We start from the raw sequence: 9,505 nt of genomic DNA, 5'->3' as shown, positions 1-9,505 counted from the left end.
TCTACTAGCCTCCCATTTTTCTTTTACCCTGTTGTTAACTACGGAGGCTAGTTTCTCCTTCAGCTCTAACAAATTTTGAATAATCTCTTCCTCGTGGGCTCTTGCGCTATTTACAATATGCACTTCGCCCTGCCTGATTTCCATTTCCAAACGTTCTACTTCATAGCGATAGTCTCTTCTTCTGCTAGCCCTAATAGCACCTAATCTGCCTCGCAAAAAGGCCTTAGTAGTCTCCCAGACAACATCTATCCTAGCCGTGCCCACATTATGTTCAATGAATATCTCAAGTTCCTGCTGTAAAGACTGCATTGCCTCCTGGTCATACAAAACTGTACGGTCCAACCTCCATACTGAATCCAAATCGCGTGTCCCGATCACAAGTTCTAAAATAACCGCAGAATGGTCAGATAAGTGTACCCCCACGTGCATGCTTTATTTTACCTTGTCCAATAATCTTGTATCTATTAAAAAATAATCAATTCTAGACTTATGGCGATATTTTTTATTATAGAACGTATACCCAACATTCTCACCGGCCCTCTGCCTCCATACATCACACAATCCAAACTGTTCCATCAAACCTCTTATTCTAGATGCCATTTTACCATTTACCTGAGCTCTACTACTCACCGACCTATCTAACCTAGAATCCAATACTGCATTAAAGTCTCCAGCAAAAATTATAAAACCCATAAGACCCATCATCTCTTTAGCTAGTTCATCCAATGGACCAACATCGTCTTGATTTGGACCGTAATATCCAATAACATTATACATGAGGCCGGCAATCTTCATATTTACTATCAAGCAGCTACCCTTAATGTCTGCCTTCTTACCCTCAATCTGACAATCTAGCCCTTTTCTAACCAACAAAGCAATACCTTTTGTTACCAGTGTCTGTGGTGTATAGAAAGCGTAATTTAGCCACCGAAGTGAGCCAATAAATTTCTTACTTTCATGCTCCGTTAAATGGGACTCTTGAAGAATAATAATATTTGCTGGAGCATATTTCATAATCCTATCCCTCCTTGCCTTAACCCTTAAACCATTTACGTTCCATGACATCCAGGTCACAGCGTCTATTCTACCCTCCATCATCATTTCCCCACTTCACTCTCCCTACCATCCAGGTGAAAGGTAGCTCGTGAGAACCTTTTTTAATAACTTTTCCCTCATCCCCCTCGCCCAAAACACCCAACCCTAATCCTCCCCTCTTCCCACCCCACAACTCCCCACCCCCCTCCCGGGAAAACCCAACCAATGACATTAAGCCCAACCTAGGCCTGCCGAGTGCCTGTACTAATGGTCGTGTGGGTTCTATCACTGAACTTTATTACCATCTATGACCTGTGGTGGCGTCATTTATATTATAAACCTCCAGCCTGACAATATTCCAAAAAACTATCAACATCTTCCACCGTTCTAAAAGTATGCATCTTGTTGTTCCACATCACTTTTAAAAACGCCGGAAATTTCAACTGTACCGTAGCACCTAACCTCCTCAGAGGTTCTATTCTCTTACCCAACTCCCACTGTCTGTTTGCAGTTACCACGGAGAGATCCGACCTGACCTCGATTCTTGCCTCACCAGCAGTTAAAAGGCCCTTCTTCAATGCAGCCGCTAAGATCTTCTCCTTTAACTCATACGTTAAAAAATTTATCAGAATCCTCCTGGGTTTCAAGCGATTTGGATTCAGCCTGAAAGGGTCACGATGAATACTCTGAATATCTAGCGATATCTCCTCATCAGTTTCTTTCAACTGTAACTCTGTTTTTAATAAATGAACAATAAAACCCTTTAAATCGTCCCCTTCCTTCCCCTCTGGGAGCCTCAAAATTTTTAAGTTATTTCTGCGCTGCATGTTTTCTAATCTTTCCAACCGTTCCTCATAGGCCTTTTCTCTCAACTTAACCTGCTCTAGCTCTTTACAATTTTCATCCACCTTGCCATGAATCGCCTTAACCTCCGACTCGAGAGTTAATGTGCGCAGGTTTAACTCATCAAATTTAACTTCCAGCAACCCAACTGCCTCCCTAATTCCATCTTGCTTTGCCTTAGATTCCTCAAACCCCCTATGCATATCAAGATCAAGCTTCTTTAACAAAGCGATGACGACACTTTCAGATTGAGCCTCACCCAAAAAACCTTCACCCCCCCACAGCATTGCTCTCTGAACCGCCCTTAAAGCTCAATGTCTCAGCCATAGCAGGGGTGTCCGCCTGACCATGGCTATCCACTAAGGAACCCAATTCTCCATCTACCTCCAACCCGTCTTGATTTTCTACTTCCATCTCTAGGGACTTAAATCTATTCGGTCTCTGGTAATCAGCCCAATCCCCCAAACTGCCTTTAGAGTCTATTAAGTTTAACCCACTTTCCACTATTTCGGCACAAGCTGTATCAGTTAAATCCCCACCTCTCGAAAGTACAAGCGTCTTAGGTGCTGGTTTAAAGTATGCATTTAGGGAAGGGTTAAAAGTAATTTTCTTACCTAATAATCCCGTCCTATAATTTTGCCTGGTCTGTTTTTTTAGGTTACTACGTTTTTTACTAGCCAGTTGTGCAGACAGCCTTTCCTACCCCACCTCTTTGCCAGCGCTTCTCAACGCATATCCTTTAATTGTTTTTTGAGACGATTTCACTTTAATTTTAGGGCGAGTATCCACCTCACTATCTTTTGCCTGTATACAGCCGGCAGAAATGTCCCTGGAGTCTTGCAAACCCGCTTGACTTGTGGGGAGAGACGTAGGTTTAATTTCCTGGTTACAAGCAGCTCCCCTCCCCAGTGCCCCCCCCCGCACTAAACAGAATTCTGGAGGCAGCCCGCCTCCCTCTACCTCGCTCGAGAACAGCGCGGCTCCAGCGTCCAGATCCTGGTGCGCCACCTGCCGCTGCAATATACTCCTCCGACGACTTCTCCGGAGGCCCCTCCTCCGTAGCCGCCGCCTTCCGAAATGAAGTTATCTCAACCTTGTCATCTGCCGCCATACACCGCTGCGAAACTTTTCGAAATCGGCCGAAAATGGTATACGCGTTACGAGAAACAATCGGGTTCTCCGTGATTTTCACAAGATCATGCCACACACTGGTCTAAACCCTTATCCAGCACGCCACTCTCCCGGCACTCCCGACCAGACTCCCTAGCTGGCCGCCATGTTTCCCCGCCTTCTCTAAAATATTATTCTTATACCACTCACTAAAACTGTAATTTCATTTTGTACACTCTTTCTGTGGTACACAATTTTCTGGCAAACTTGCACTCTATGTACGACTGAGTATCTGATAAAAGAGTAACGAACCCTGTTGCAATCAACATAACCAGTCCCTTGCAAAGTTACAAAACGTTTCTTCTCTAGACAACCTTTAATGTTCTTCTTCAGGACCTTCCTAGACATATTAAATGAAGCACTCATGGTGAAGAGGAATGGGCAAGAGTCAGCGGGAGGTTGGATCACTGTACTCATCTTTTGTAGAGTGGAACAATAAATGACCCTCACAGAACAGCAATACGGAGAACCAGGCAAACACTTTGATCAACACTGCGACTGACATAATAAGCCCACTGAGCTGGGGATAGGGTTTTGTTGAGATTCTAAGCAATCCTGGAATATCAATCATCAGTGAGACTCAACAAACCTTTCAACAGTTTACAAGAGGCCATCTTACATTTGTGATTAAAGTCTGTAAGCTTCAATTGGTGCTTGACTTGATTCTCAGCTTGGCACTCTCATCAGAATGCCTGTAGTCTATTCAGAATGTGGGGTGATTTGCAAATTTGTCTATAAATTGAGATTGGGATTTGGGGTTTGAAGAATTTTGCAAGCTCATCATTAGAATATCTATGAACTCTTTAGAGGAGATTGAGTTTATTCGTCAAAATATTCATTAAGTTCTACTAGGAGAGTTGGATTACTTGCAGAGTTTTCCAAGCTCAGTAGAATGTTTGTACATCTCCAATGAGAGTCCGACGTGAATGAGAGCAATTTACAAACTCATTAGAATGTTCATCTAGTTCTTTAGGAAGTACCACGTATTAGGTGTTTCACAAAGCATTGCAAGCTCATCCAAATGTCTGTAGTTTTCTGTTTTGAGTCTGTGATTACTCACAGAGCAACCAAAGGTTCCCTCAAACACACACAGCAGGTTGCATCTGGAATGCTACAAAACAACGAAGTCAGTGTGATACGAACAAGGCACTTTTCGTCAAAAAGGCATGGGTCTACAAGCTCGGAACCAACCAATATGTTGTTGAGAGGGACACAGACCTATGTAGATAATACAAGTTATGTATAAAGCCCTCACTCACCAACCTGGTTGGTGACATGCTTCATCATCGGGCTCCACTGGGTATGGCCGAGTGCCATCCCAGTGTGCTACAACGCCAGGTTACTGCGGAGCGGGGTTCATGTGAAGTGACAGTGAATTTAAAATTTCCAATTGAGTCAAAAAGGTAAATTTAATAATTTCGCTAATTGGAAGAATTAAAAAGGAGTGGAGGTAAAAAAATAAAAGACCTGATTCACTCCATGGCGGTCAACATGTTTCTGCCTTAATGTGTGTTCAACAGGCTTTCGTCAGGACCAGAGTGGGAGTGCAAAACCCCGGTGGTATGAACGCGCTAAGGTTCACCCTACCGTGGGCTACTGTGTGAAAAATATATACAGTGAAAAATCCGCCAAGTAATACCGTGGTGGAGAGAAACGAGTTTATTCTAGAGTTAGGAAGACATACAAACAAAAGACAAAACAAAAAGAATTGTAAATGTTGATGGTCAACTCGTAATGTAGCGCTAAAAGGTCATGCTAAAACATAGTGCTCAAATGAGGAAGTGCCAATAACAAGTACCTCAGGTGCAGTAATTGTGAAGACTGTGCACCTAAGATTAGCCGGATAACGGTGTCAGGTAAGTAACTTAGGACTTAACCTGAATAGCGTGTCTAATAATGTATCTCGGAACACACGTGGAACATAAACTCAATGTGAGATACGCAAGCACATATGGGCTGGGACACGACATAGCGTATCCCTGTGTAAGTCCTCAAAGACCAATGATGCAGGGAGAATGGAGAATATATCTTACTACGAGGCATAACCATTCGAAGCCTCAGGGATCCCGGGGTGGGGGTGAGAGCAATATGGCACACCCTACGGAGGAGAGAGAGAGAGATAAAGAAAGGAAACGGTCTCGAACGGCTGAGCATCACAGAACGCTTACCGTCAGGGACAGAAATAACAAAGGCGGGGGGAGGAAAAGTGTATTAACTCACGCCCTCGCTGCTCGGCACCCGTTCGGAACCTGAAGCGCCTCAAGCCACCGGTTCCAGAGTGTGAGGAGCCGTGGCGCGGGGCACGTATATGAGAAGTTGTGAAATTGACCCGATAGGCAGGCAGTGAAAAGCAAGAAACGAGGTGATTGGGCAGACCGTCCCGTGCTATGATGTGATTGGCTCAAAAAGCCGATCACCAGCCAATACTATTGAGGAAGAGGAAAGTCGTCCAGGGATAGTGAACGACTAGTATTTGGAAAGAGTTGTTGCAAAAAACTTTATTAAGCGTGGGAAAACAGACTCGAGGCTCACAGGGGTCACTAGGACAGTGAACCTACATACAGGGGAAACACAGGGGAAACACAGACAGGAAGACTATAAACAATGGAACATGCGCTGTGTGTTACATTGTAAATGAGGAGCCAGCAGGAAAAGGAGAGGATAAATGCATGTCTCACGTCAGGAAGATCTGATGTACCGAGAAAAACAGACATCAGTAAATGGGATTTAGCAACCAAGCTCCACCCGATACGCAGGTATATGGGAAGTATACACAGTGGATACACAATGGAGCCAATCCATGTGACCGATATATAGTCAACCTAAACTCAGGAAAAAGGTTGGAGGGAGCACGAAAGGTAAAAGCTCGCTATGACTGACACACTTAACAGCGGGTACTTATAGTATGGTGGTCCAGGGTATATTATCATTTAGGCCCACGAGGTTGGTTTCCAAACGGTACACCCATCTTTGTTCCTTTTCGAAAAGGATTTTTTGAGTGTTTTTGCGTGCTGTGATCTCCTCAATGACCGTCCAGTTTAGGTCATTCGTGGTGTGGTTGGCAGCCAGGAAATGCTCGCTCAGTTTGGTGGTGATACGCTTACACCTAATATTACTCCGATGTTCACAAATTTGGAGTTTGACTTTCCTAGTGGTCATCCCTACGTATCGTAGACCACACGGACAAGTAATTAGGTAGATGACATTAGGCGTGTTACAGTTGGTGTGTCCTCTTTGAGTCCAGATCCTGCCTGGTTCCAGATTCAAACTGTTGGTATGTGAGGTCAGGTGACATATGCTGCAATCCGAGCAAGGGAAATGTCCAGTAATCTTTGGTAGGCCCCAAGCTTCTGTAATAGACCTTTGAATAGTGTTAGGTTGTGCGGTGGGGCGTGTCTGTACCAGGTTATTGCGCAGGCTCTGAGCTTGTTTGAAGGAGAACAACGGTTTATCCCATCTGCGATTATTGCTGTTGATAATGCGCCAATGTTTAGTGATAGCTTTTTTCATTACATTGGATAGGGTACTGTAAGTGGTGACGCATGTAAGGGGTATGGGCGTAGCATCTTTAACAAAGTCCACCAGAAGTACTTCTCTGGGTTGGTTTCTTGCCCGTTTGTAGCTTCTAGAAAGGAGAGGGAGGGGATATCCTCTGGTTGTCAGTTTGGAAGTCAAATCACTGGATTGGTTTTTGAAGTCAACCAGGGAGGTGCAATTCCGCCGGAGACGGAGAAATTGCCCATAAGGTAGATTCTCCCTCAGTGTACGGGGATGGAAGCTCGTGAAATCAAGAAGGTTATTTCTGGAGGTAGGTTTGTAGTATGTCTTAGTGTGAAGAACTCCGAGTTTCTTTGTGATTACGACATCAAGAATGCTTCTTCAAACACAGAGAGCATGTACATCATGTGCATCTATCAGCTGTGCAAGCTTCTGTCACATACACAGAGACTTCTGAGAGTAAATGGTCCCATAGGAATATAAAAAGCGATAAAATCAGGACTGGAAAAAGGATTATGGTATTTAAAATGGCAATGTCATAGATTCACAAATGTCATCATGGTCATCCGACCTAGCTTGCAGTTCTACGACATCATATAGGCATTGGAGTGTGGCCTGAAGTCTGCATCTCCTCCAATCCCCTGATTGTGGTCTGTTTGCCCTTTTCAAGAGATCTCCGCCTACATAGCTCTGTGATGGAATTTAAATGAAACCGCTAATGTCACAAATGCAGTTTTATCGTATCTAAATGATAACTCTCATAGAGGGCCGCTTTGTCATTCTCTTTCGCTTTAGAATCAAAGAGATTTTTTTCTGAAAATCAAAAATAAGGAAAATGTCCCTGTCAAGCAGACACTTTTCTTCCGGGGGCATCTGGGACATTTCTTGCTATTCCTGCCTGGTCTGCCCATGCCTAACATGGCTATTACGGGCACAAAACGTCAGCGATGGACTTCTGGTCCTAAACAGAGTGAGACTTTTGACACTGTGGGGGTCAGGCTACCGGGTCAAGGGATTCTGATGGTAGAGCAAGTTGAGGTTCTGCCTTCAGAAGCCTTGTGGTTCCCCAACCTCTCAATGAGGTGAGGGGACTGTATGTTTGGTGCAGCTCCCACAGCTTCAAACGCTCAATGCTCGCCAAATCCTGTCTTTAGCTATGTCCATCTATGGTAATTCTGGGCAGACCTAATTCTGCTCTTTTGACACGGCTCTATTGACAATACTGCTGTTCGTAACCTGACACCTAGTTTCCTAGTCCCATTACTGCTGTGCAGGCAAAAGTTCTAATTCCTCTGTATAGAGCTGTATGCCTATTGGAGTGTTGTGCGGACCCGGAATCATGTGCCGCTCTACAGGACACATATTTTATGCTAGTGCTGCTCAGAATCGGGTCGGTCTCTCTGCAGTGCTCTATCTAGGGCAGTGTTCTGCAGACCTGGGTTCATGCCTACATGATTTCAGCTTTTACTCTGCCTCTAAAGATGTATACTTTGTTATTTTATTGCTATGCTTTTTTCAAAAAAAGTTTTATATTGTGCGAACTTGACTGGAAGGTATTGGAGCACTTTACATGAGCACCAGTTACATTACACAAGGACACATTCATTTTTGGTAGGCGTGGGTAGATAAAGTGATTTGCCCAGAATCACAGGGAGGCTTATTTACTGCCGGTACGTCACTTTTCCCCATATAAACATTTACGCACTGGTGGCGCATGGGGCTTGTAAATAAGCCCCAGGATGTTGATGTAACCTGGCACTGAGACTCGAACATGGTTTCCCAGCTCCAAAGGCGGCTGTTCTGGCCGTTATTGCATATCCTGTACCACATTGCAGCCTAGGTTTATGTTTCAGCCAATGAATAGCCATGGTGTTTTGCATTTTTTATGGAGGAGCTGGCAGTACCTCGGATGTCATGATCTAGAAAGTTCCAGAAAGTGGGTGTTTGAACCAAGAGGGTGTATTGTTTCTTCTCCATGCATGTTGTGCACACAGACATTCTGAGAGTGCTGGAGAGCTATAGCTGCACTTGCCCTTCACGGTGCTTTCAACTTCTCAGCTGGCAAGATTATGACAGATGCATACAGCCCTGCATACACGCTGGCACATGTCATACTGGGTGCAATTATACACAAGCACACCTCGTGCATCCTTACCTCATGCAGAATGCAAAGCCTATATTTCTTGCGAATGCATAACGCATATAGACAGACACATGCATAGCTCTGACACGTCAGCACAGAGAAGTGCCGGGCCATTAAGTCAGGCGCATCTAGTATAAATGCAGGTAAATGGTTTCTTTATTGTGCTGGTTTGCTCAGCTGTAAATGCAGGCTTAGCTTAGTCAGCGCTCCGACCTCTCGGAAGTGAAAAGTCTCACTTATAAAACACCTCTCAGATCACCTCCACTTCGAAAACCAGAAATGTTGTTGACAGTCGTGGAATAGCTTCTGGGCAACCGAGCTGGGTTCCGACCTCAATTTCCCTGGCCTCTGTAATGCACTTCCAGTTCTAAAGAAAGTAAACATCTTTTTTGTCAAAATTCCGGCTGCCCATGGACTGCCCGTGAACCATACAAACAACCCCCTTGCCTCTTCCGCCTGGTGAATGACACCCCCAAACTGCTGCTCCCCTGCGCAAGATCAGCAGATGAGAGCCACACAAATAACCTCACACTCACCGGTGAAAGGTTTTCAGTATGCATATGTCTGACATTTATTGTTATTATTAGCAACATATAACGCGCACAGCTACCCCGAAGGCTTTCCCGGCGCAAGGCAAGTGCAGATTAAATGTCACAAAAACAGTGACTTAGAATAGCCACGTCTTCAGTTTTTTGTGGAAGGTGAGAACTGACTTACAATTTCTGAGAGAGTCCGGCAGAGAGTTTCACAATTTTGGACCTTTCTAGGGGGCATAGTTACAAGCTGGCGATAAGAAATTATCGCCGCTTTTGCGGC

Source organism: Triturus cristatus, chromosome 1_2 (assembly GCF_964204655.1).
Source record: "Triturus cristatus chromosome 1_2, aTriCri1.1, whole genome shotgun sequence".
In the NCBI taxonomy this organism is placed as follows: Eukaryota; Metazoa; Chordata; class Amphibia; order Caudata; family Salamandridae; genus Triturus; species Triturus cristatus.
The sequence above is the reverse complement of the archived record's forward strand: the minus strand, read 5'-3'. Positions refer to the sequence as shown.